General features: G+C 42.6%; 1 protein-coding gene across 2 annotated transcripts in view; it reads left to right on the forward strand.

The window, feature by feature from the left end:
* Positions 1-1219: 1219 nt before the first annotated feature.
* Positions 1220-21376, forward strand: part of znf592 (zinc finger protein 592) — a 194259-nt gene continuing 174102 nt past the window's right edge. For both annotated transcript variants that reach the window (XM_070865106.1, XM_070865107.1), the window contains exon 1: positions 1220-1403. The gene's annotated coding sequence lies outside the window, so the exon portion shown is untranslated. The remainder of the gene's footprint in view (positions 1404-21376) is intronic.

Below are 21376 nucleotides of genomic sequence, written 5' to 3' on the forward strand. Positions count from 1 at the left end.
GGCCCCAACTGGAGTACTGTGTCCAATTCTGGGCACCGCACTTTAGCCAGGATATGAAGGCCTTAGAGAAGGTGCAAAAAAGATTTATGAGAATGATTCCAGGAATGAGGGACTACAGTTACGTTGATAGACTGGAGAAGCTGGGTTGTTCTCCTTGGAGCAGAGTAGATTGAAAGGATATTTGATAGCAGTGTTCAAAATCATGAGGAATCTGGACAGAGTAGCTGGAGAGAAACTGTTCCCATTAGCAGAAGTGTCGAGAACCAGAGGACACATATTTAAGGTGATTGGCAAAAGAACCAAAGACGACATATGAAAAAACTTTTTTGCACAGCAAATGGTTCAAATCTGGAATGCACTGCCTGAAAGGGTGCTGGAGGCAGACTCAATCTTATCTTTCAAAAGGGAGTTGGATAAGTATCTGAAGGTAAAAAATGTGCAGGGCTTCGGGGAAAGGGCAGGGGGAGTGGGACTAGCCAAGAGTCGGCACAGGCTCGACGGGCCAAATGGCCATCTTCCGTGCTGTAATCATTCTATGATAACCACCTCAGAACCACTCATGGTAGATGCTGCCACCTTCTCCATAAATGGAAGATTAAAGCATCTCTATCATGCGACTGTGGAGCTCCTAATCAGACCTTGACATCATTGAGCATTGCCCTCAGAGGAAATTCGCATGCAGCCCACAAGATATCCACGCTGTTACACCGGAAGCTTTAGCTTGGACATCTGACTTAGATGTTGACATTTGATTTGCTACTACCATACGAAAGATTAAAGTAGCCCTGACAGGAAAAAGACTGGGTAACTAATAAACAGGCAGCCATGATTTAACCCATCTATTTGATCTCACTCTCTCTAACTCTCACTCTCTCTCTCACATACACTCACATTCACTCTCTCACACCCCCATTCACTCTCACACACATTCACTCCCTCTCACTCACATTCACTCTCTCTCACTCACATTCACTCTCTCTCACCCTCTCACTCACATTCACATTCACTCCCTCTCACACATTCACTTTCTCTCACTCCCTCTCACACATTCACTCACTCTCCCACATTCACACTCTCTCACTTTGGACGGACGATTCCCTCTGAGCCTGATCCCAGCTCTATTCCCGCCTGGCGCGCGAGCTCTCCCTTCTGACCCCGCCCCCTCTCTTCTCCTCTCTTCCCCCCCCCCACCGCCTAGCGCGCGTGCGCAGGAGGCCGGTCTCGCGGCGGGTAACCGCCACTCAGCCCGCGAGAGAGAGCGCGCGCTTGCGCGGGAGGTGCCGTCCTTCCGACTCACCGACCGACCGTCTGTCCGGCGCCGGAGCGCAGCTTGGAATGCTGGTTCACGGGATGGAGCCACGTGACACGGTGCTGCCACGGCCGACAAGCGGGATCTAAAAATGGTAACTGCGATCGAGCGTGCGTGTTGTGTTTTGTGTGTGACAGTGAGTGTGAGCTGGCGTGTCACACAACTGTGTCAGGAACTCCCCCCCACCCCCTGGGGGTGAGCTTTAAGAGGCTGCGGCTGCACAGCGGCAAACAATGGGGCCTTGCAGTCGACTCGGGTCACAACCCCTGTCTGTGTGTGTCTCTGTCTGTCTCTCCCTTCACAGGCCTCTCTGTTGCTCTAACCTTGTTTTTCTGGAGGGGGTACATCTTTCAGTGGTGAGCAAGTTTGTGAGTGTCTGTCTGTCAGTCACTTTCATGGCTGCCTCTGTACCTCACCATGTTGACTCCATGATTGATTCCTGAAGGTTTCAGATTATTAGTTTTTTTTTGTATTTGTGGCCTTTTTTTGTACATCTCTTTTGCCTCCCTGCCCCCTCTGTCAGGATTACAATTCTGTTTATTTGTCGTGTTGATGTCCCTTGAGGGTTTGTATATGTTCATAAAAGCCAAGAAGAGTTCTAATGTTATCAACTCTTTCTTTTCCCTCCCGTAAGAAGAGGGGTTATATGCTGCAGCTATTGAGCAGTGATTATTTACAGTGTGATTCTGTTATATTTTGGTGCAGTTACATCAGTTTTCCTACATTGCCACTTCCGAGGGAAAAGGTTAGCTTTTGACCTGGGCTGTTCGTGGATGTCTTAAGTATAGTTAACTGGCATTTATTGCACCTTGTTTCTTTTTCAATTTATAGAATGGTTACAATAATGTGGGATTTACTTACATAAAATACTGTAATACCAGTCACATGATCAGTCTTATGGATTGGCCTTTGTCATGAAAGATTTTAATATTTATTCACCTATCATTCTGGAAGGAGGTGAAATAACTTCCTGTCAGATTTCCATTTTCTGATCAGTTAGAAACTAAAAATATATTGTATGCAAGTGGGTAGGAGGGAGCTAAATGGAATGCCCCATTATCCACAAAAAGCAAAAGGTTGCAAATTCTGGAAATAGGAAGCAAAAAATAGAAAATGTTGGAAACTCTCAGCAGGTCTGTCAGGATCTGTAGAGAAAGCAGTTGGGTTTCAGGTGCAGATCCCGGGTCAGAACTGGCTGTTCTGACTGTGGGTTTGTTTATGGACTTGTTTATGGCTTTGTGAAGATACCAGTGTGCAATATGCATTCATTGAGAGCTGGTGTGTAGAGAGTTTATTTGGCCTTCACTTCAACTTGGGACATGCTGTATATCAATTAATAGATTGAATTGCAGTTAATATTGTCCTGGTAGCTTAAGAACTGCTTTTGACTTTGTTGTATTGTGCACGAATGCCAACTGTCATGGATGCTCTTGGTTGTAATTTATCATCAAAGGAATCCTAGCTGGTGTTCCACCTTTATTGCAATCTGTTTTATTTTTATCACTTTTTTTTCCCACAAATGTTGTTTTTATTTGCTGCACTTAATCTCATAATGCTCATTTTTGCTTCTGCTTGTTTGTTTCAGCATCGGTCAGTGTTTTGGAAGCACCTAAATCTCTCGATTATTATTATTTTTTTCTTCAATGGGTAGCACTCTTGCCTCTGAGTCAGAAGGTTGTGGGTTCAAGTCCCACTTCACAAAAATTTTAGGCTGACACTCCAGTGCAGTACTGAGGGAGCGCGGCACTGTCGGAGGCGCTGTCATTCAGATGAGACGTTAAACCAAGGCCTCGTCTGCTTCTCAAGTTTATGTAAAAGATCCCATGGCACTATTTTGAAGAAGATAGGGAAGTTATCCCTGGTGTCCTGGCCAATATTTATCCCTCAATCAACACCTAAAACAGATTATCTGGTCATTTATTTCATTGTTGTTTGTGGGAGCTTGCTGTGTGCAAATTGCCTGACACGTTTCCCATATTACAACAGTGACTACACTCCAAAATTACTTCATTGGCTGTAAAGTGTTTTAAGATGTCTGGTGGTCATGAGAGGTGCTATATAAATTCAAGTCTTTTTTCTTTCTTTCTCTTGAAGGTAGTCACTGGTGCTGGGGTTATGGTTCTGTGGACGCAGGTGATACTTCAGCATCTTGCTTGCCCAAGTGCTGTTCTTCATATATTATTGTTCAGCATTCATGCCCAGAAAGTGAATGTTGGCAGGCTGAATTTGGGTACGGTTAGATCATAGCTAAGTCAAATCCTTTCTGCAGCCGACATTTGCTCAGGCACTTCCGTGGAGGAATCTTTGGATAGTGGTCAGGAACTCTGGCTGACTTCTGCCCGCACCCCCCCCCCCCCCTTCCAAGTCCCTGTCCAGAGGCACTGAGGCTATTTGTAGAGAAGCAACTGTCTGACTGAGATCAGAAAGCGCAGGGATTGAACCTGGGACTCCATTTGAGATCATCAAACACAACACAAACCAGGGATAGACCCTAGGACTCTTTTCTGTGTAGCTCAGAAAGAAAGAACTTGTATTTATATTGCACATTTCACATCCTCAGGATGCCCCAAAGTGCTTTGCAGTCATTGAATTACTTTCACGTCTGAGTCAGAAGGTCATGCGTTCAAGCCCCGCTGCAGAGATTGAGCACGTAATCTCGGCTGAGGCTCTAGTGCAGTACTGAGGGAGTGCTGCACTGCCAGATGTCTTTCAAATGAACCATTAAACCGAGATCCTGGCTGCCCTGTCGAGTGGATGTAAACAATCCTATGGCACTAGTTCGAAGAAGAGCAGGGGAGTTCTTTCTGGTGTCCTGTCCAATATTTATCCCCCAACTAATATCACAAACAGATTATATGGTCACCTGCCCTCGTCGCTGTTTGTGGGACCTCGCTGTGCATTTACCTATATTACAACAGTGACTACACTTCAAAAAAACTTTGTTGATTGTGAAGCGCTTTGCGATACCCTGAGGTCTTGAAAGGCACTCGATAAATGCAAGTTCTTTAACGTGTAGTCCCAGTTATAAGATTATTGACCAGATAATCTGTTTTTGATTGAAGGAGGATTGTTGGCAAGGACACCAGGAAAATCATGGATTCGTTTACATCCACTTGTTCAGATAGGGCCTCGGGTTAAATTTTTTCCCAAAGATGGTACCTATAACCATGCAGTGTTTCCTCAGTGCTGCCTAGGAGTGTTAACAGGGCTTTGAACCCATAAACATTTGACTGAGACGAGAGTGTTGCTGACTGAGGCGAGAGTGTTGCTAACTGAGCCACGCCGACACAGTAACAACAAGAGCTTGCATACTATTACATTTACTCACTGACCTATCTGTCGAGCTATTAGTCACTTCTTGTTTGCGAGATGTTTTACAGTTAACATTAAGTATTCTCTCTAGCAATGTACGGAAAGTTTATGGGTTGAAAGGTAAATTTTTAAGTGTTTACACTGTCGGAATGGTTTTAAAGTAGGTGTTGTCCACACAGTAGAGTATGAGAAGTACAATGTGAATATGAACTGCAGCGTCGTACCTTTTTATAAATGTGATGTTCAGAGTTAGAGGGAGATGGTGTGAATGGGAAAATGGTTAAAAGCTAGTGGGGTGACTACCTTGGTATTTATTAAATAGGACATAGTGACTTACATTAGCTATAATCTTTCTGCGAACAGTGTGACCCGCCTAACGGAGCTGGTTGAGTGTGGTCAGTGCTTTGATGCTGGGGATGTTGGCCTGATCGAGGATGCTAACGTTGGTGCGTCTGTCCTCCCAGGGGATTTGCAGGATCTTGCGGAGATTGTTGGTGGTATTTCTCCAGCGATTTGAGGTGTCTATTGTATATAGTCCACGTCTCAGCCATACAGAAGGACGGGTATCACTACAGCCTTGTAGACCATGAGCTTAGTGGCAGACTTGAGGGCCTGATCTTCAGACACTCTTTTCCTCAGACGGCCGAAGGCTGCGCTGTTGCACTAGAAGCCGTGTTGAATCGCGTCGTCGATGTCTGTTCTTGCTGATAATATGCTCCCGAGGTTTGGAAAGTGGTCCACATTGTCCAGGGTCGCGCCGTGGATCTTGATCGGGGGGCAGTGCTGTGTGGCGGGGTCAGGTTGGTGGAGGACCTTTGTCTTCTGGATGTTTACTGTAAGGCCCATGCTTTCGTATGCCTCAGTGAAGATATTGACTTCATTGTTCACATGAGCTACATTGTTCGCATGCCTGACACAAGACTCTCAAAGCAAGCGCTCTACTCGGAACTCCTACACGGCAAGCGAGCCCAAGATGGGCAGAGGAAACATTTCAAGGACACCTTCAAAACCTCCTTGATAAAATTCAACATCCCCATCGACACCTGGGAGTCCCTGGCCAAAGACCGCCCTAAGTGGAGGAAGTGCATCCGGGAGGGTGCTGAGCACTTCGACTCTCATCGCTGAGAGCATGCAGAAAACAAGCACAGGCAGCGGAAGGAGCGTGTAGCAAACCAGTCCCGCCCACCCTTTCCTTCAACGACTGTCTGTCCCACCTGTGACAGAGACTGTAATTCCTGTATTGGACTATTCAGTCACCTAAGTCACTTTTAGAGTGGAAGCAAGTCTTCCTCGATTTCGAGGGACTGCTGATGATAATCTCTCTACATTACATTCCAACGTGTTCTGTTCAATTACATTTTTTTTTTAAAGGTTCCATTTCCCCCAGTAGCTTAGATGGTTAATGCAACGAGTAGCTAAATCCTACAGACGGGAAATACCCAGGTTTCATCTCTTATCCATTGACGGGAGCAGTGTTAGGGTTGCTACAATTGTCCTCTCTGCTCTCCTGTGAATGAAGAGAAAATTGACCAGGGTTCCCGCTCATTACCCAGTGACCACTGCCAGAAGTATGCATGTGTGGACGTCAGATGAGAAATGGATCGACCAAGGATGTGAGACCCTTTCGTTGAATGGCCTGCTGACACTTGTCAAGGCTGAAGTATCGGTACAGATGGTGACTGACAACTGTGGAACAACCCAGCAAGGCGTCGATGTCGTCAGTAGAAGAGATGAGGAGAAAAATGACCTCCTCTCCTTCAGGTGGTGTTTCTGCTGTGGTGCTGGTCTCTTGGGCTTAAATAGCTCTGGCCTAAGTGCTCATCCTTCATTTCAAAAATTAGCCAGTGAGGGTTTGTGGAATATTCAATTACGTGGGTTTTCACAGCCGAGTGGTTCAACAATGGTCGCTGGACGCTGACCAACAGCAGGAACCTTCACCTGCTTTTCCCCCTTTAGCCTCAGTGCATTGAAGGCCGTTGGACCCTTCTCTCCACTGCTCCTCAGAGATTGGCTAATTCAGCGCATACCAGGAATAAAATCCAAGACCGCCTTGGTCTGTACGACGCATCATCTGTTGCATTTATCCGCCAAATTACTTTTAAGACCATTTCGTATTTAAACTTTTTAAAAAAATACAATTTAATTCGAGAATGGATGTGGTTCTTGAGGACGCCATGAAATGTTGCCTTATCCACGTGTGTTTGGATAGTCCAGTAGTCGCACCAAGGAGTTTTGTAGAGAAGAGATGGACCATAATACAAAGGTTGAGAACTGTCAAGTGAGAAGTTGGGTGTTGTGACCCAGGGTGGGGAAATCAGAGTGCGGTAAGAGGGAAATAATTGTGCGAGTCAGAGAAATAAAAGGAATAAAAACAAATGAAACATGAACTGGGAGAGAGTATAAACAGAAGAGGGAAAAGCAAAAGATGAAAAGATACAGAAACTAGTCAGTTGTGAAAGAAAGAAAGACTTGCATTTATATAGCGCCTTTCACAACCACCTGACGTCTCAAAGCACTTTACAGCTAATGAATTACTTTTTTTTGAAGTGTAGTCACTGTTGCAATGTGGGAAGCGCAGCAGCCAATATGTTCACAGCAAACTCCCACAAACAGCAATAATGACCAATTAAATTATTTTTGTTATGTTGGTTGAGAGATAAATATTAGGCAGAGCCACAGGGGTTTCTCCTTGCTCTTCTTTTGAAATAGTGTCGTGAGATCTTTTACGTCCAGCTGAGAGGGCAGACGGGGTCTTGGTTTAACGTCTCATCTGAAAGACGGCACGTCCGACAGTGCAACACTCCCTTAGCACTGTACTGGAGTGTCAGCATAGATTTATGTGCTCAAGTCTCTGGAGTGAGATAAATTATACTGTCGAGTGCTGGGAGCAGGCGGAGCTGGAGTTCGGCACGTTTTAAAGCAGTACCAGCAAATGAATGTGATGCCCCAAAAACTGACTCAGTAAACCCAACTGTGGGGGAATAATGCAAAATTGAAAATTCATTTTGGAAGAAGCCATATTGATTAACATGAAGCAAAAACTGTGAGGTTTGTGTTTAATTTAAAATACTGTTTCAAATTATAATGGTGACAAATCTTGCATTAAGTAGAAGTTACAACAGAAGCGCTGTGTTCTTGCACAGTTGGAGCATAAGCTAAATGTGCGATGTCACTTGAGATTGCTGGTTGACTGTGGAAATGAATTGCATCACCAAAAGTGGGAGCCTTTATAGGATTCATTCTAGCATTTTATTTTTAAATCTGCTAAATTGTGTTTTTCAATGCACAACAGTGACTACATTTCAAAAAGTACTTCATTGGCTGTAAAGCGTTTTGAGACGTCCGGTGAAAAACGCTATATAAATGCAAGGCTTTCTTCTTTCTTTCATTTAGTCTTCCAAATGTGCAAAAGTGTACTGACAAAACACACATGATCAGGCTGCTACTGTCTCTATAAACTCCCCATCAAGAGCTATTCTAGATGCAACTCCCTCCCGTGATCTCCTCTTTCTGCAGGAAGCATGTGGTGCTGCACCATTGTTTTCGTGTTCGCAAAGGATTCACAAATGTGGTTGAATCTCGCAATTCATTATGCAGATTGCGGACAGCAATTAGGATGGCATTTCTTTTGTGGGCCGTAGTGGGGGGAAGAGGCCAGGAGCGAGCAGTGTCTGTCTCATTGTTGACTGACAGTGCTCCTGTCTGGGGGTAAGCTGGAAGGAAGAGATGACATTTTCTGTCCTGCAGTCCTCCTCATACACTGCACAATCGAAGATTTACATATGGATGCACCTTCCTTTGGCTGTTCTGGCGCACTGGTGTGATTTGGGAATGTCCTTGGGGATGTGGAAGGCAGATGTTTGCTATTTGCTGTGACTTAGATGCAGACTGCAAGTGCCTTAATTAAATTCAATCCAATCCAATGGCTGCAAGAGGAGGAGATTTTTTTTAAAAAAAGCATTGTATAAACATCGGGTCGTTGCCGAATGTTGTAGCTTAAAAATTGTGTTCTAGAAAAATGTCAATGTTTTTCAGTCTGATTGGTTGGTAGGTAAGCCTTTTAGCGTAGTTTGAGAGTTTCTGGAAATGGGGGATGGGCCAAGGATAGGTGTCTCTGAGCAGCTGTGTCAAAATGCACCATAACTGGAGCCCATCCTGCTTTTATTATTGTGTGATCTGGGGAATTCGTTTTACTGTGAGCTCCAGTTGTATTTTGTTCTCTCCTGTGTATTCGTGTATTCATTGTTCCTTGTTTTCAAATCCCTCCAAGGCTTCGCCCCTCCCTATCTCTCTCATCTCCTCCAGCCTTACTCTCCGAGATATCTCCGCTCCTTTAATTCTGGCCTCTTGCACATCCCGGATTATAATTGCTCCACTATTGGTGCCTTCAGCTGTCCAAGCTCTGGAACTCCCTTGCTAAACCTCTTTGTCTCTCTAACTCTCTTTCCTCCTTCAGGACATTCCTTAAAACATATCTCTTTGACCAAGCTTTTAGTCACCTGCGCTAATTTCTACTTGCGCAGCTCGGTATCAAATTTATTATCTCAAAATACTCCTGTGAAGTGCCTTTGGATGTTTCACTATGTTAAAGACGCTATATAAATGCAAGTTGTGCCTTTATCTGCCCAGGCCCTACGCTCTGGAATCCCCTCCCTAAACCTTTCTGCCTCGCTACCTCCCTTTCCTTCTTTAAGATGCTCCTTAAAACTTATCTCTATCTGCGCTAATATCTCAGGCTCAGTGTCCTATTTGGTTTCATATCACGTTTGTGAAGCACCTTGGGACGTTTTACTATGTCAAGGTGCTGTATAAATTCAAGTTGTTGTTGAATGCTGGAAGATTAATCACAATACTCAGGGATGTATTTAGTTTTGATTTTGTTGTCACAGGGCAGCTACTCCATGTCACGGGGAAGAAATGTATTAGTAATACCTTGTGTACTAAATCTGAATGCTAACTAAATAAAACCTCATCTGAAGCACAGTGCAGACCCTTTATTTCTGTAGGCCATGTGTGAATAGGTAATACACATTTGAGGCCTATAAGAGCCGGATTTGAAGTAGTAGCTGCACAGCATCCTTTATTGCATATCTTTTTAATGTATTTAAGTGGGATCTTCGAGGAGGGAGGGGAATATAAAAAGCTGGTGATGCAGTGAATGAAATCTTCAGATGTAATTTAATTACTTTTCAAATATCCCGAGCAGCCTTTTCATCTCATGTTTGGAAAAATTCTGTTCCTTGTTTATATGGTACAATGTATTTTTCAATGAATACCTAAACCATATACATTTTAAAAACTACACCTTTCTGTGGGCACGATACTTGGCTTCAGCTCACTGGGCTAGGATGGGAAAATTGGCCGATTCCTATCTCTGTTTTTTATCCAGCAACCCAACAACAACAACTTGTATTTATATACCGCCTTTAACATAGTGAAACGTCCCAAGGCGCTTCACAGGAGTATTGAGATTTTAAAAATTTGACACCGAGTCACATAAGTAGAAATTAGTGCAGGTAACCAAAAGCTTGGTCAAAGAGGTATGTTTTAAGGAGTGTCTTGAAGGAGGAAAGAGAGGCGGAGAGGTTTAGGTAGGAAATTCCACTACTGGAAGCGCGAGTATGGAGGACAGGATTGGACTTGACTATGATGCCTGCAGCAAATATTCACTGTCAATGCTTCGGGGCTTGCTACTGGAGGGCGCTGAGGATCTGTGCAATCATGTCTTCAAAGGAGATGGGGAGAAAAATTGGCTGAGAAAATTGATTTGAATATTACGAAGTAGAATTGGGGTGACAGATATTGTGAAATAGAATGTACCGATTCAAATAATAATTCACACTGTGCTTCAGAATAAGTTGTAATCTTGGTGCATCATTTGAATTTTGCTGCAGGAATGTTGCTGCAGATTAAACAATCAATTAGTAAACTGTCCATTTAAAGGTCAAGTAGTTGAGTGCCCGAATGAGACGGTTGGCTAGGAGAGCTCTGTTTGAAATCGGCTCGGCCGACCTTTGCACTTGAGGTGGGAAGGATGTACCCCTGGAGGTTAATTATTACTAGGTAATTTGTAGGGGGGGAAGAGAAATGTCCGGTGGAGATCTATTTCTTCAATATGGCTGGCTTGCGAGGTCTAGGAAGAAATGGTATTATGGGCACCCGGGGAGATAACTGGGTTGACCTTTGCTGCTGTCCTGATTTATGGAAAACCGTGGGGACGGATACAAATATAACCAAATTATCTGCAAGTCATTGATGGAAGTTCTGTCACTCCTGCTGGATTATGTAAACTTGCTATTTGAGCTGAAATTTACGCTAAAGTTCCTGTGAATGTTCTGAGCCCATAAATTAACATTCATCATGAAGAAAATTGAGATTTGTGTGAAACTGGGCATAGTTTCCAGCAGCACAGTCTCAACAAGGTCACCCTTCCCCCTCTTCCCCCCCCCCCCCCCCTTCCCCACTGTTAAAATATATAGGTTTGGTTTTTAATGACTCAAGTTCACTGGTGAATGCCAAATGTGTACACCCAGCTGTATTTAGAATCAGGACATCGTGGGCATCTGCTGTAGAAGTGTATACAATGAATTGGCTGTTCTTTGAGCATCCCACCTGAAATATCAAGATCCAATTGTTGGTATGGTTTACACATGTATCCACAGACCCACGACCATATTGCAGCTAGGCTGAATTTGTTTCCGACCTATTCAGAAATTAAAATGCTGTCTTCAACAGCGCTCACAAAAGTATAGGGCACCCATGCGTAAAATTACGATTTTAAAATCAGCTGTGAGCTACTATAAGATTTGTGTGTTAGGTTGGTCACCTGTGACTTCTGCCACAATAATACCACTGCACCACCCATGTGTGTATGTGAGAGAAAAGAAGATGATTTTCGATTAATGAAAGCTTGGGTCATATTGCATGTTGAAAAATACAGTAGCTGTCCAGGATTGAGTTGGAGGAGTGCTATTATCAAGGGATGCACATCAATTCACGCAGCTAGAGAACAAGGCTGAATTAGTTTACGGCTTTATTTGCAGTTTTGTATACCGACTTGGATTGATGCAGAATGTTCAAATAGATCAAGTCTTGCTTTCCTTCCTTGAATGAGAAGATCTGGGTTGAGTGGCTCCATGTTCAAACTAGGTATGACTGTTTGCATTGTTGTAGTGTTGCTCAAGTTGTCATTTTGTGGGGACTGGCAGCCTAACATTGCAGAGGGTCCATTTTGGTATGGAATAGGCTATCTACACCAGTTCCACTGATCTACTGCTGAACTATCTGCCTTTGGGCTATACTGACCTCACTCCTCAATGTTATGTCCATGTGAATCTGAAATGGCTTCACTTTGACACTAACCATGGAGTGTGAATCGAATGTCAAGGCGAAAACTAACTACAGAGGAAAACATTTGAGACTCTCCACTCCTGGGAGTATTGCTCTGCTTTATTGTGGGATCAAGCTAAGCCGTGACAGTGTATTCAAGCTCCATTTATACTGTCATTGCAATGTTAATCCAAATTGCAATGGCTTTGCACTCATGCTCAGTTATAGTGTGAAAGTACCCAAAGGGTAAGAGGTGAGTTTTCACTGACGGCTGAAACTCAGGACTGTGATATTCCATCATTGTATAGGCCTTGCGGGGAGAACAATGACGTTATTGACATCACATGGCTTTCCCGAATAGTTTTATTTTACTGGCTATATTTATCATCTGCCCAACCACAGATCAGATACGAGTTTGCAACTGTGACCAAATTTAATGGGAAACAATCATGGTCTTTCTCTGCAGCGTTACTAGCTTGATCTTGGCGCTGAAGGATCAACCACTGTCTGATTTTATTAATATTGGCCTGATTTGATATTTGATCGTCCTTCAGATGTAGAGTTAACTCTGTAGACTGTGTTGTTCTCAGGAGTGCGATTGATATTGCTGCTGTTTAGCAGGTTGTTGTTCAAGATGAGGAGCTCAATGAGTCCAGGAATACTTATCTGAGGAACTCGTACACCAGTATTACAGTGAAAAGACAAATGACCATTTACAGTTTCCATTCCTTGAGCAATTATATGCAGTTTAGTGGCTTACTAGATAGTTCCAGGAGGGCAGAGAAAACTCTTCAAGGATGTCCTCAAAGCTTCCTTGAAAAATGTAACATCCTCACCAACTCTTGGAAATCCCTGGTCTAAGACCGCTCAAAGTGGAGGAGAAGCATTCGAAAACACGTCGAACACTTCAAGTCTCTTCGTCGGGAGCCAACGAAGCCAAGTACCCAAGTGGAAGTTGTTGGCCTGTGGGGTTCCTTGCCACGGAACGTTGTTGATGCCAGTTCATTGGATGTGTTTGGGATGGAGTTGGATGTGGTCCTTGCGGCTGGGGGGTTCGGGGAGTGTGGGTTGGGGGGGGGGGGGCTTGCTGGGGTGGGTGAATAGCTATGATCTTGTGGAATGGCGGTGCAGGCTCGAAGGGCCGAATGGCCTACTCCTGCACCTATTTTCTATGTTTCTATGGAAGGAGCGCACAACAAACCAAGCACTCCACCCACCTGTGCCTTCAACCACTACCTGCCTCACCTGTGATAGTCTGTAGATCCCACATAGGAATCCCACTTAGAACTCATAATCGTGCGGATGCAAGTCATTCTTGACTCCGGGGGACTGCCGAAGAAGAAGACAAGATATGCAACAAGAAGTCAGTTTAAAAGATTATATTCTCTGAAAGGCTCCAACAGTGACCAGCATTACTGCTCTAACATGAAACTTGCCATTGAGAAAATCACTCCGTTTTTGTATCATGAGATTGAGAGTTCTGAATCAACGGATTTGCTGGAAAGCTAAGCTGGCAATCTGCATGTTGCAGTGGATTCGCCACCGCAGTTTCCATGTCAACCAGCAATGTGGATACTGCTATCAGGATTTGACTTTGATCTCTTTTGTGAAGAGACATGATCTTTGCTGCTTTCCAATGGAATGACACAGTGCCAAGTGGCACGGTGAGTGGAAATAGATGAACCAGGTAGAAGCTAGTACCACAGACATTTGAGAATCAAAGCATCGAGGGTAATAGTCTTTTGGGAAGAGGAAAGGATTGGACCCAAGCTTTAAGAGAAGTTCAACTTTATTGTGGCTGATTTTGTTTCTGCTGATTGGGTTGCAGCACTTCATTGGAACTTGTATCTGACTGAATTTGAAGTGCCTTTTCACCAAATGTAGTGCAAAACTTCACGTGGTACTTTCCTGTCTCTGGAGCTCTGTACTTGTATGCAGGAGCGGAAATGCAGTTGCTGAGCCACAGTTGCTATAGCACACAGACACTAGTCGCAGATTTCTCACTGTCTGTTGTCCCTTAATACAATTTCTCCAGCTCATTCTATGCTACTAGCGGGGTCAAATTAATCTGTCTTTGTTGCAGTGTATATTCAGCTGCACCCTGTGGTGCCACCTAATACACACAAAAATCCCTGGCATCTCCGTGTATGTTCTTGTCTTTAGAAGTGTTATGGGTTTCTTATTTTTAGGCGTGTTCCTTATCTTAGCAGATTGATTGATATTCATAAAATGGTATCAGTCTTTTGGGAAGTTGCTGCACATTTAGAAGGAAGTGGTTTGTAGATTGCTCTCTGCTCCAGTGCAACACGACATTAAACGTGTGATTGTTTTATTACCTCTTGACAGCTATGCTTATGTAATATTCTTAACTGTGAATGATAATCAAAAATTGAGCTTGAGAGGGAACTGAAGTTTTGTGAAGAGAGATGTTGTGAAAGAAATGTGTATAATTAGTTCTGCTTTTGGGACCATAAGCTGTGTTTTGACAGAGAGGGAATTGATGTCTGCTAATGTGGTTTGAAATTCCAGAACCCCTGGACTACTGTTTTATTTGCTTCAAACCAAGAGAAAATATGGCTTGAACTAGCAGACTTATGGGCTGAGAATCAGGCTGGTGGACATTTTATCTATTGAGAATTATTTAAAAAATGTAAATTAATCCTTTGCGACTAGAATCATGGAACGGTACAGCACAGAAGGGGGCCATTTGGTCCATTGTATCTGTAATGGCTCTTTGGTGGAGCTTTGGACTAAAACTTATGTCAAATGGAAAGTAGAAGGGGGGAGAGGAGGTGGAAAGAACGAAGAGGGAGAAACATTGTACAGGTATCAGCAAAAGAAAATGGAAAGGGGAATAGAAGGGCTAGAAATGAAAGTTAAGCATTTTACTGGAATTATAGTATCTGATCTATGATTTTGAGTCTAGGGCCACTGTGTCCATAATACAGTCCCTTGCATGAGCCTATAATGCCGGGCAGAATCAATCATCTCCAGCCATTGTGAAACTGTAAGCATTGAAATTTTAATTGGTGATTGGGAATGGAGACGGGAATGTCTTGAGCAGGGTTTTTTTTTGACTGTTTATAGTCCTGTATCAAGTCTATGTAAGCTGCCTTAATGATTGACTAGCTGGTTATCAAGATTTGCTGTTGATTTATTTCAGTATTTCCTGGGTCTGCTCATCTAGACATGCTGTAAAAGATGAATGATCTTTAAATGTGGACTTTCTGTCTCTTCTGCCCTGTGTGGGTTCTCTCTGTGGATCCTTTATTAATGCTGAGGGCTCTTATCTTACCTGTCAACCCCGCACCCTCACCTCCCTCACCTTCTTCCCATGTCAGCAATGGTACAATAGTGTTTTAATGACTGAATCAGTGAAAACTGTTACAAGCACACTTTGACGTAGCCATTTTGGAGCCTGCAGCTGACGTGTGCTGTAGTGTGTTATGCTATTTATTACCAGTTTTAAAAACTAAAGCAACTGATGCAGGCCTCTATGAATTGTGCAATAGTATAAATTACTTAGGCAGCCTTCCATGTACTGTTGTCTAAGAATATACTTAAAAGCAAACCTTTTTATTATTTACCTTTGTTTCATTTTGCTAATGTGAAAAAAATTGTACTTTGAAGCAGTGTTCCCTCTGCTGGGCTTTCTGTAGCCGAATTCAGCTTGCAAGCTCCACTCTGGCATACTTATGTTTTCCTGGTCCTAATTTGAAGCCCGTTTGTCCCTGGGGATGTTGCCTCCTTGCCTTGCTAGCTACCACAGTAAACAGGAACTTGAGGCCTAGCTGGCCCACAGCAACAGAGTCTTGAAACTGAAGTAACTTCTTTAGGGACTGTCAACAATCCAAGTTTTTCAGGAGAGTTTAAGGAGTACCAATTGGCTTTCTCCCTTCCCTCTTGGCATGCTGTAAGAACAATAAAAATTGAGCATTTGTGCCTACATGCGAATGTGTAACTGGTTAATTTACATGCAAAATGTGTAATAAAGCACAACACAGATTTTCAAATCTCCACATAATTACTCTGCAAAATTTTGATGTTTCTGCTACCCAATAATTTGGATATCCTATAGATTTCTTCCTGCAGCAAATGATGTACTACAATGGCTGCTGCATTAGAGTAAAAAGTGCAATGTGCGTGCATGTAGACCATCTCAGAAATTGCAGAACACCAAACCGAACGTTCAGAGAGCGCTATCTCATTTATGGTTGCGCTGTGTTGATCGGTGGTATTATTGTACCTCCTGTACTGTGTTAAGAGTTGGCTACCCTTGAGCTGGAACAAGCTGTAAACAAGCATCCAGTATAATTGATACGCAGAGAAAGCTGGAGAACATGGACTCCGTTTTAGCATTGTTATTTTTCAAGGGGTTAACAATCCGCAGTCGTAAAAGCATATTTTATCTCTAAAACTGTTGTGACATCAGAGGCATATTAAAGAGATATTCTTGGGTCCTATATCAGAGAGCTGGACAAAAGCTTAGAAATATTTTGATATTGAAAGATATATTGGCTAATATTTTAAGTTCTACTTGAGCCTTAGTATTGCTATACCTCTCCTTAACACACGCTTGATGAAACCGTTTCACAATAAATCCATCATATTAGACAGTAAATTTTAAGCTTAGAACACACTCTTGATTGTAAGTTGAAGCAAAGGGCTAGAGAATCACATCCTTGTAGTTCACCTTTTTTATTATTAAACAAAATCTGTACCTATTCTTCCTGCATTCTTTTTTCCTGTACAATCTTTTATGTCCACAATGCAGACCCCCCCAGAATTTTACAGCTTAATCGATTATGTAAATAGAGGATGTTCCAGGTTTTATAGTGGGAGGGGAAATTGCAGTAGCACAGACAGCTCAATGTATTGATGGACAGTGCTGCACTTCCAAATAGCAAACCCCTCTGTCTTCAAAAGCAACAACATCAGGCTGCTGTGAGGTTCTATGCCTTGTTGATTTTCACCACAATATCTTTGGGGCAGACTGCATTGTATGCTACTTGGACAAATCCTACAAATCACTTAATCTAAGTAGGTCTCTGTCAAACACAGCTTTTAGATTGTTGGGTGAGTATAAAGCAGCTAGGGGGAGAACAGAGAGCAGCCTCGCTTCCAGTGATATGACTTGAATTATTTCCTCTGTGGAGTTAAAAGATCTTTACTCTGTAGCTATTTTGCTGTGCTGCAGTGTAGTTTACTATTGCACCCTCTTCCTCCTTGTCAATATACTTCTAGTAAGATCTTGTTCTGCCCGATAAAGATCCATTCCAGGCCGTGAAAAAACCTTGCAGTGCCGTAGATGCAATTGATTCGGGTGCTATACGGAATACTGATGATGAGATGACTTAACCAGCAGTGAAGCTCCATTTGGGAAACCATTGAATAGCTGGAAGCCAGTAGAGGAAGTGGGTGAGTCACACCAGGCTAGCTCAAGTATGTCATAAGCCGAGGTCTAAGAGCTACTTGGCTAAATGCACTCTTGACACAACATTGGTGCATAATGTAGTGTTGTATTTATTTGTGTTATAAAAAATTATGGAAAAGTGTTTTGAGAATGGGAAACTTGCATAATAAATTTAAAAAGTTCAATCCACATCAACACAGTTTCATAAAATATTACCCGTAAAGTTATCCAGTAATGAGTTACAAATAATTTCCCAATTAAGCATGCAATAATGTCTGAGGGTTAGTCCTTAATTGGGGATGCACATATGTTTCAATAATAGAGTAACTTCGCTGTGAACTGCTGCACTGATAGACTTGCTGTAAGCACAGAGACTAAACAAAGCCACTCCTTAAATTAGAGAAATGGTTTTTGATTTGTGATTAAAAGCAAATACCATAACTGTTTACAAGGCAACAATATAATTCAGCAAGTAACTTATAAAACTGGTTAGCTTCATTCATGTGATTTTATATCATCCATACTCCTCTACAAAAATTGTATGACCCACCTTCAACTCAATTACAGCCTTGTAATCATTCTCGAGCATCCATTATTTTATATGTAAACCATCTGCACCCTTCAATTATCTTGTGCTCGCTCTTGGGTGTTCACTGTTCTGTGAGTAACCCAACTAAATTCCTCAATTAAATTAGAGCTCTGAAGTCGCTCCCAGGTATCCATATATTCTCTGTTTGAATTCATTGTGTTCCCTTTACATTTCCCCTACTGTGGAATAGGATTTGCTGTGTGCTTCACACCTGGTGTAATTGGACCGATAGAATTGTGCATTTAATACGAGTCCTGATTTGACTAATTGCTAATCTAAAATGAAAGATTTTTCTGTAATGGCAGAAGACTACTGAGGTTGGAACATGGGTATTCCATTGAATTCTGAATGTTTTGGTGTGCCCTTGTGTTGTTTCTGTATTTGTCCATCTGCAGGTGCACACTGACCGTGCAACTGTTTTGATATTTAATCGCTCTTGGAGAAAAGGATTATCTTTGTGCTCTGAATGAATTAGACCTGCCTTCTCGCCGTCCCAAAAAATAAGCTATCATAGGTTACCAATTATCTTAATCATCTAAATGTGAAAACAAGCACTTGTATATTGAAAGTAAAGTAAGACTTCTAAAGGTCTAGTGACATTGGTATGGAAATGTAACTTTTTAAATTAAGCACATATAAAATGGTCCAAGCCAATGTGGAAAATTATTGGTACATATAATATCAGGAGCAGTTTCCCTAAATTGGTTCAGGTGTTGTATTCTACGCACTGCAATCAGCCAATGAGCTGTTATATGGTGATCACTAAACTGGGCCTATGTTCTCATTGAAATTGATGTTTATTGGATCTTGCTTAAAGCAAGTCATGACCTAATAGTGGTATGTGTTGGAGAAGGTAGGTTTATGCTGTGAAAAGCCCTATATTATATAATATGATTATGACTCATCAAATCAAGAGAACCAGCTGCTATCAACAGTATTTTATTTTAAGTTAGATTTGGGGAACTGGGTAATGGAATGAGTTAGCACATAGTGCCTTCACTTCTGAGATCTGATTTTAAAAACCAAACTAGACTGATGGGTTGACAACCTCCCCAGTCTACTGGCATTTCCTGCGTGAAATGTGTTTGGGCAAATGCACCCCAAAGCTGCCAGATTAGCGGCAGTTTTATGGGCATGGATTATATCAAACATTCTGTGTAACTTTTTAATTTACAATTTATATGAAGACACTAGCACTTTTGCTATCATGCCAAGAGTGACATTTTGAAACTGGGTGAAGCAGACTACAGCTATACTTTACTCCCAACTCCTGCTGGATCTCTTTGTCAGACATTATATCATATAACCACAGTAAAATGGACCCTTACTGTTGCATCCATTGTTTCCAACAGATCTGCAGAAAAGTTGTCTGTGGAGGTCATAAATGGGCTGGAACCATAGATCCCCCCCCCCCCCCCCCCCCACCCGAACCTTATTTTTCTTAAGGACGCATTTATTTGTACTGATTGGCCCCCTTGGAGGATAAACTACACCCTGAAGTTTCTCTGGAATGTGTAACTGAAACTGCCCAGCCCAAGTTCTCACTGACTTTGCCAATTGTAACTCGATCCACTTTGACTTCCAGAAACTAGAGGATACATCTCCCGAGAAACCACCAAGTGCCAGCCGAAGTCCCTTACCCCAGCACAAGTGCTGCCTCCCCTAGCTGAAGTTTGTTGCCCTCCAGCCGAAGTGCCTTACCACAGCGCAAGTGCTGCCTCTCCCAACCAAAGTGCCTTACCCCAGTGCAAGTGCTACATTCCCCAGCCGAAGTCCCTCCTTACACCAGCAGAAGTGCATGACCGTTTGCCCCTGCTCCCCCACCATAGATGGGGCATTGTGTATACATTGTTAACAGATTTATTGGGTATGAAGTGAATAGTGACCGTGTAGTGACTTCTGGATTTCATCCACTCCAACGATGCCCCCACGCTTTCTCTCCCTCTTTCCTCCTCTTTCCCCCCCCCCCCCCCGAGACTTTCTCTCCCTCTCCCCGTCCCCCCCCCTCTCCCTTTCCAGTACAAATAGTCACTTTGTATCCTTTACCCCTTCTGGTGATGTTTGTTTAGTGGTGGTGGTGTTAACCATTTGATATATTCTCCAAGTGGTAATTTTTTTAATGTGTAAGCCTAGAGAGTATATGAAGACGATTTACCCCTGGGAAGAGTATACTGAAGCGGATGGTGATTTTTCACACCACCTCCCTGCCCCTTTTATATGGGATCAGACCTTCCTTGTCTTGTATGTCTGAATAGCACACCACATAGTGCATTTACCAACATCAAGTGAACATGGAGCAGTATTTTTAATTTCTTACTTTTAAATGTGAGACAACAGTATGGTTCATTATTTTCTTACTCCATTTTTCCTGCAATAAGGTTACACTCATCTACATTAAGTCCGCTCTTATGCAGATCTATTGGAAGCACTGGATGCAGCAATGAGAATCTATTGCAACTTTGGTTGCAGTACATCATTTCCAGTGACACTTGTTCTGACTTACGAGAAGAAAAACACTCGTTTTGATGACTTACATTCACTTTTGACAAAACGGTACAAACACTCTGGCACGCTGGTAATCAAACATAACTTCCTTTATAATCAGCTTGGCAAAATTGAGTTTTAAAACTGCAAAATCAACATAGCACAAATGTCAATGGAACTGGGTTGGCAGAGAACATAAGTGCTGAACATATTTTTGCATGTGATACAAGAAGTTTTGTAGTTTGACAAGTGAGGTAGAGTAGTTCATTGGACTATCGACAGGAAGTGCTCTGGAATGCAGGTTGCATGTTCCCAAATCTACTAGTGGGGAAATTTATGCTGCCCTGAATGGATGGTTGGAAACTGCATTCATTGATTGAGATCTGAGAACATTTTGAACAGCAAATGGCATGTAGCTGATGGAGAGAAAATTATTAAAGTAACAAATTGAAGAGCGTTTTATTGCCAAATTTTATGGTTTTGCAGTTCCTGTGTAACTTGTCCCCGCAAGAGTTATTGGGGTATTCTCATTCCACATTTATACTTTTTTTTGATTCCCAATATATGTCCTGTTTTGTTTATATCCACTTGTGCTTCCATTCCCTGTATCACATGCTCTGTGCAGGATGGCATTCATGTGAGAATAAAGTACGAGTGCAAGCCTGGATCGCTGGTGAATTTGTGTCCAGCTGTCTCAAAAGAAAATCTACTTAAGTCAAAGGTAACAATGTATTCTAGAAAGAAAAAAGAAATTTGCATTTATATAGCTTTTTTCATGCATCCTAAAAAGGTTAAACAACCAAGGTATTACTTCTGAAGTGCAGTCACTGTTATCTAGGCAAATGTGGCAATCAGTCTGCATAGAATAAAGTCCTGTCAACAGCAGAGAGATAATCTGTTTTGGCGATGTTGGTTCAAGGATAAATATTAGTCGGGACAC

The sequence above is a fragment of the Pristiophorus japonicus genome, chromosome 21 (assembly GCF_044704955.1).
Source record: "Pristiophorus japonicus isolate sPriJap1 chromosome 21, sPriJap1.hap1, whole genome shotgun sequence".
Lineage (NCBI taxonomy): Eukaryota > Metazoa > Chordata > Chondrichthyes > Pristiophoridae > Pristiophorus > Pristiophorus japonicus.